Source organism: Carassius carassius, chromosome 23 (genome assembly GCF_963082965.1).
Source record: "Carassius carassius chromosome 23, fCarCar2.1, whole genome shotgun sequence".
In the NCBI taxonomy this organism is placed as follows: Eukaryota; Metazoa; Chordata; class Actinopteri; order Cypriniformes; family Cyprinidae; genus Carassius; species Carassius carassius.
In genome coordinates, this window is record NC_081777.1 from 14,548,441 (window position 1) to 14,554,908 (window position 6,468).

The window sequence follows — 6,468 nt, forward strand, 5'->3', positions numbered from 1 at the left end:
TTGGTTTTGTTTTTCATTGTTAGGCAGGTGTTTGCATGCTGTGTGGCCTTTCATGCTGTCAGCTGGGCATTGATGTAGTTCAGTAGCTGTCTGATCTCACTCATCTCCAGTGTATTTGCTTGTCCTTTCAGGGCCTGAGTGTAGCTCCTGGGGTGTGGGAGTGGTGTTGGGTACGGTGTGTTTTCAGCTGAGGCTGCATGAGCAGGTGGAAGGCTGGTTGCTGCTGCTGCTGCTCTTGGGCTGTTCCTCATGTTGCTTCTCTGCCTGGAGTGATGTTTTTGTGGTCGTGGGTGTCTTGGGTGGTGTTCTGGTGCAAACTGGGGTTTCTGCTGATGGGCTGGTGTAGATCTGTAGTGGTGTAGTGCTGGTGCATGGGGTGTTCTGATGTGGATTTTAGCATGTTGTGGGGGTCCCTGGTATTGTGCAGCCAGTGGTTGTCATTCTCTGTGATGAGTTTGTAGGTTTATGCTGGGTGTCTTGTTTTGTGTTCTGTAGGTTGGCAGCTGTGTTGTTTTCAGGGGTGTGAAGATGTTTTGTCTGCCCCACGCTGTGTCTTTCAGTGTTTTTGCAAACACATTGACTTTGTCCTTCTTTATGTGTACATGGTCATACATGTCCCTGATTGTGATGGAGGGGTGATGGGCCAGGTGCACATTGGGCAGGCGAGCACATCCTTTGGAGATGTCAGCGTTGACTCTCTGGATGGTGTCTGGGTGGATGTCTCTGTGGGGTAGGAGGGTAGAGATGGTGATTTTTGTGTTGTGGTAGATCTCTGTAGCCTTCTCTGCTACTCTGCAGATCAGCTGCCCAACTCTCTCCTGTTCCCTTCTCAAGTCGTTGGTGCCTGTGTGTATGATGATATGTGAGGGTGTGCCAAAGGTGGAGTCAGAAAGTATTCTGAGGCCATCCCCTGTTTTTGGGCACCAGAGTTTTGTTGTTTTAAGTGACGTGACATTCGGCCAAGTATGGTGACCCATACTCAGAATTCGTGCTCTGCTTTTAACCCATCCAAAGTGCACACACACAGAGCAGTGAACACACACACACACACTGTGAACACACACCCGGAGCAGTGGGCAGCCATTTATGCTGCAGCGCCCGGGGAGCAGTTGGGGGTTCAGTGCCTTGCTCAAGGGCACCTAAGTCATGGTATTGCAGGTGGAGAGAGAACTGTACATGCACTCCCCCCACCCACAATTCCTGCCGGCCCAAGGCTCGAACTCACAACCTTTCGATTGGGAGTCCGACTCTGTAACCATTAGGCCACGACTTCCTTTCTTTAGGCCTGGAAAAAGTATTTCTCCTTGTAGAAAATTCCCATTGGAGTCCATGACGATGGCAATGTCAGCCTCTGTTTTCACTGGCAGTTTCTCAGCTGGGGTTGTAGCTGTCATGTTTTTCTGAGGGTTCTCTGGGTTTTTGGAGGCTGCAGGTGTTCCTGCTTCCCTTTGGCTGTTGCTGGGCTGTAAAGGTTTGGTGGGTGCCGGAGATGTGTTGCTGGACTTTGGATGTGTAGGTGTGGGGGAGGGAGTGGGGACTTTGGGGGCATTCGTAGGGGTTGTGAGACACCTCATCTGTGTTGTTAGGGTCTCCATCTGTTTGTCCCTTTGTTGAAGCTCAACTTTGAAACATGCAAGCTCCCTCCCCATGTAGTCTTTCATTTCTGAAAGTTACTTCCCCATGATCTGTTGAAGTTCTTTGAGGTCTTTTTTGAGTGTTTCCCTTTCCTGATATAGATTTCCCTTTTAAGTTTTTGGATGGACATTTTCAGCTAGTTTCTTATCTGGTCCAGCTGTTCTCTAAGTTTTTCAGTTTCTTTAGTGGTCAGGATGTGGACTTGCTCACTCAGTTCCACTATTTCCACTTCTAGCAGCGCTAAGCTGTGCTGTAGCTGGACAACTGTGTTGTGTAGTCCTGTGCTTTGGGGAAGACTGATGTTATCTGTGTTGTTGTGGGTTGAGGACTCATTTTGATCAGTGTCTTCTGGTGTGTCAATATGGGTTTGCTTGCAGGGGGTTGCTTCATCTCTTTCCATTATATCTTTTAAGCAGTGGAAGGTCTGCTCAAAGTTTGTGAGGGCAGCACTGTTTCCCTGTATCATTACCGTTCCATTTTGATAAAAGTTTATTGTCAGGTGTCTGTTCTCTGGGTCTTTTTCTGAGTCTTCATAAATGCACAGTTGTCTGCCTTTACAGATTCCATGTTTGGTGTGATACTGGAACAGTGTGCAGGAGGCGGTGTGCCATACAGTCGGGTGTTCTGTGTAGAAGAGCATGTTTGTGGTGATGGTTTTGCCCCTACTGTTTAAAGTATCTTTAAACAGTGTTTCTGGGTTTTCCTTCTGAGTTTTGAGCTTGTGTTGTTGTCTGCTCTTCTCAGACTTGATGTCTGGGGGGTAGGAAAAGGTGTGAGCTCCAGTCCCCATTGCTGGTGTTGCCATGGTAATGCCGTTTACAGGTCTTTGATATTGATTGTAATGGCTCAGTTAATCCAATCAGAAGGTGTGAATGACAACGGCCCTCTTTTGTTATTTTAAATTGCTATACCGTTCTACAGCTGTAGTATGCCAGGGAACAGTTGGTCAAGTTTGTTTGCAAAGTTTATAAAAGAGTTTATAAAAAGTTTCCCTTTTTAGTTGAATTTATCTTGAATTTATCTTGACAAATTGCTTATAAAAGTTATTTATTAATCAACCTCAGTCCTAATCAAAACAACCAAATGTTTAAAAAAATCCAAGATTTTAACTCTTTAATTACCAAGTTAGTAAATGATGTCACTGATTTGGGAAAAACACACAAAATGACATATTTTCAATATAAAAAGTGATTGTGGACTGGATTTTTTTTTTACTTTTTATCACAGTCTTGGGAATGTCAAAGATTAGTAACTAGATTGGCTTTGATGCATTGTTAGTTTTTGTGCAGCATTAGATTTTATTTTTTTCTCCCTCATTTGTTGTTGGTGGCTGTTTTTGCCCCATTGACTTCCATTATAACGACATTTTTTGATTGCAAAGCCATGACACCATATAATCATGCATTCTTGATTTTTTGTGGTTTTTCCTTTTGGGAAGAGGTAAAAAAAACATATTTTTACAGTTGATCACTAGGTGGGACCAGTAACCCTTTAGATAGGCCTGTGCAAAAAAAGGCTTAGTTTCTGGCTTGTATATGGAGTTATATGGAGTATAACAGCAAATTATAGTGTTTGTGTAATAAAGAGAGAGAGAGAAAGAGAGAGTGTGAGAGAGACCTTTGTGCACTTGCCTTGATGTATCTGAAAAAATCCAAATATGCACCTCAGCTCTCAGAACTACATGGAGTAAACAATAAAAAAGAAGTGTGTTTATGCACCTGCTGCCTTTTGATGGTGAAAAGTACGGATGACCTATGTGTGAAATGCTTGTCTTTTCTTGATGGTAAAGCCAGTTTAAAACCTTAAAATCCTGTAAAATAAATCTATTTTGCATCAGATTTATGAACATAATGGATTATGAACCAAAATGCAATACCAAATTCAAATAAGCTGCAGCTCGCTGGAGGGGTTAAGCTGCATAATCATTTCTAAAACTTTGGTACAAGTCAAGCCCTTTCTCGTGTTGCTTGCTGCTCTTCTCACCATCAAATGAACAGCAGGATGGTATGCAAGTGTTTAATTCCAAGTGCTTTGCTTTTGTTTAGTCTTACTTATCACCACCATTAAAAGGCAGCAGGTGCATAAATACACTTTTGTTTACTCCATGTAGTTCTGAGAGCTGATGTATACATTTTGATTTTCTCAAATACATCAACGTAAGTGCGCAAAGGTCTCTCTCACACTCTCTCTCTCTCTCTCTCTCTCTCTCTCTAAAAAACAAATGTTACCTCTTCCCAACAGGGAAAACCACCAACAATCAAGAATCTCTCACACACACAAACACACTATAATTTTGCTGTTATACTCCATATAACTCCATATAAAAGGCAGAAACTAAGCCTTTTTTTCACATGCCTTTCAAAAGGGTTAATGGTCCCACCTAGTGATCAACTGTAAAAAATAAAAATAATTACCTCTTCCCAACAGGGAAAACCACAAACAATCAAGAATGCATGATTATATGGGGTCATGGCTTTGCAATCAAAAAATGTCATTATAATGGAAGTCAATGGGGCAAAAACAGCCACCAACAATAAATGAGGGAGAAAATTTTTTAATCTATGCTGCACAAAAACTAAAACTGCATCAAAGCCAATGTTGCTACTAATCGTTGACATGCCCATGACTGTTATAAAAAGTAAAAAAAAAAAAATAAATCCAGCCACAATTACTTTTATATTGAAAATAAGTCATTTTGTTAGTTTTATCCCCCCAAATCAGTGACATCATTTATGAACTTGGCAATTAAAGAGTTAAAATCTTGGATTAAAAAAAAAAAAAAAAACATTTGGTAGTTTTGCTCAGGACTGAGGTTGATTAACAGATTTATGCAAAATAAAATGAAAAAAAAAATATATATATTTATCCGATACATTTTTACAGCAGTTTAATTGAGTGGATGTTTTCATCCCGAACATAACGAAAGGGTAGTGAATTTGAACAATGCACAAGGGTTAAGGCAGGACAAACAAACAAAAAGAGTACAAGTACCAAGGACCATCAAACCATGGCTGCCATCCGCGGCGCCAACCGGAAGTTAAAAGTATGATAAAAATTCATCAGCATGGATCAACTAGTGGGAAGTATGAGTCTGGAGCCCTGAACTACCCAGCTAGTAACTACCCAGTCCCCTAGTAATTTAGGTTATTAAATAAAAAACTAGCAAAACGAGTTGCGGCAGTGTCCCCACCACTTTTTAAAGAAAAGTTATGCCACTGGACTGAAAACATAAATGATACAACCATTCATGGACAAGATTTGACAAAGAACACATAAAAATCTGGGGTTTAAATATACAAAAAGTAATTTGCAAAGAAAACACATCTGGGAACAATCAGAGAACTAATCAACAAGAAACTGACTACAAAAATTGGGGCATCAGATAGGAAGGCATTTAATGTGTCACAGCAGTGATGTATTAATAAGCACTACTTATTCAGAAGACACTTTTAAACCAAGCAGCTGTCTCAAGCACTCAGTCTTTAAGCAATAAAGTATTAAAGAAAAAATGGTAAATGGAACGCAACACGTAAACCCACAAGGGGTAATAAATGTACAGGGAAAAGGCAAAAATCTAATTGCTTGAAATATTTTGGCACAATTAAATCTAGAAATAAAATGCATTTTCTGAGGCATGTGGGGTGATGAAAGGTATGAAAGGAAGAGATGATAATGTGCCTCTTCCATCAGCACTTAACTGCATCCTGTTGAATAAATAAATAATCTTTCACTATGCTTTCACAATTCCTTAATTCCTCTTTTTCAGTTGTACTATTCTAATGTCTGAAACGTTGTCTTGTGTTTATTGCCACTTTATGAACAATATCTTGAATTTCTTATTTCTAAGTCACTTTTGATAAAACAAACTCAATATGAATTATGAAAATATGAATTAATAATAATAATAATAATAATAATAATGATGAATTAGTGGAGAGTGGGGCACAACGTAAAACTTTTTGACATTTCAAATTTGTGTAAATCCACTTGGGGTTCAAAGTAAAAAAATATATTCACAGTAATTTTACACTTGTCCAGTACAAATATGTCACATTTGTCACAATTACAGTCAATATGTTTTTCTTTAGTTACCCATTTATATATATATATATATAGTCATATATATATAGTCATATTAGGGGTGACCCCGAATAGTCGACAAATAGATGCTTTGATTCGAGGAGTCTGATTTGACTACCAATCTAACAGTCGAATATTCACGATGGGTTATTGATTATGCCATTCTGACTATATGCGGGAGATTTCACATAGAACTACCGGTTTTCTCCCAATAAGTTAATATACAGCCTATTATGATAAAGCTGTAAGAATCTGAAAAGAAATAAATCCAACCAGCCCAATAGATTTATGTTTCACTTTCCATAATCCGTGACAGACAGAGGAGCATCTTGGCGGCGGGGATTTAAAACTTTACCAAGACTCAAACTGAGACAGGCAGAGACTGGATTTTTTACAACAGGTACGGTACAAGTGATTTCAAAACATTTCAGCCGGTGTATATATATTGTTGATATATTATTTACCTGATATAAGATGCATTTACTTTTACATTTACAAACTACAATGCAGAATATTAATAACTATGTCTGGGACTGTTATAATAAGGAGACCATTATACTAAAACGCTATGAATTTTTAGAGTTTAGCTGCCGTGTTTCTGCACATTTTTTCGTGAAGAACGCGTCCACAAAAGGAGTTTCGCATTCAGAGCCCTGCAGATATGTTCATGTGCATTCGTATATTATTACACTATTGTAAAAGAAAAAGAAATAAAAATTAAATTGTTAATTTTTATGGTTTTATGGTTTATGG

General features: G+C 39.2%; 1 long non-coding RNA gene across 1 annotated transcript; it reads right to left on the reverse strand.

Annotated features, from left to right (window-relative positions):
* Positions 1 to 2,063: 2,063 nt before the first annotated feature.
* On the reverse strand, positions 2,064 to 2,679 carry LOC132101909 (uncharacterized). The gene is made up of 2 exons (XR_009423233.1): positions 2,302 to 2,679; positions 2,064 to 2,157 (listed from the first exon to the last, which is right to left on the reverse strand). It is a non-coding gene; the product is annotated as an uncharacterized LOC132101909 (long non-coding RNA).
* Between the last annotated feature and the right edge of the window lie 3,789 nt (positions 2,680 to 6,468).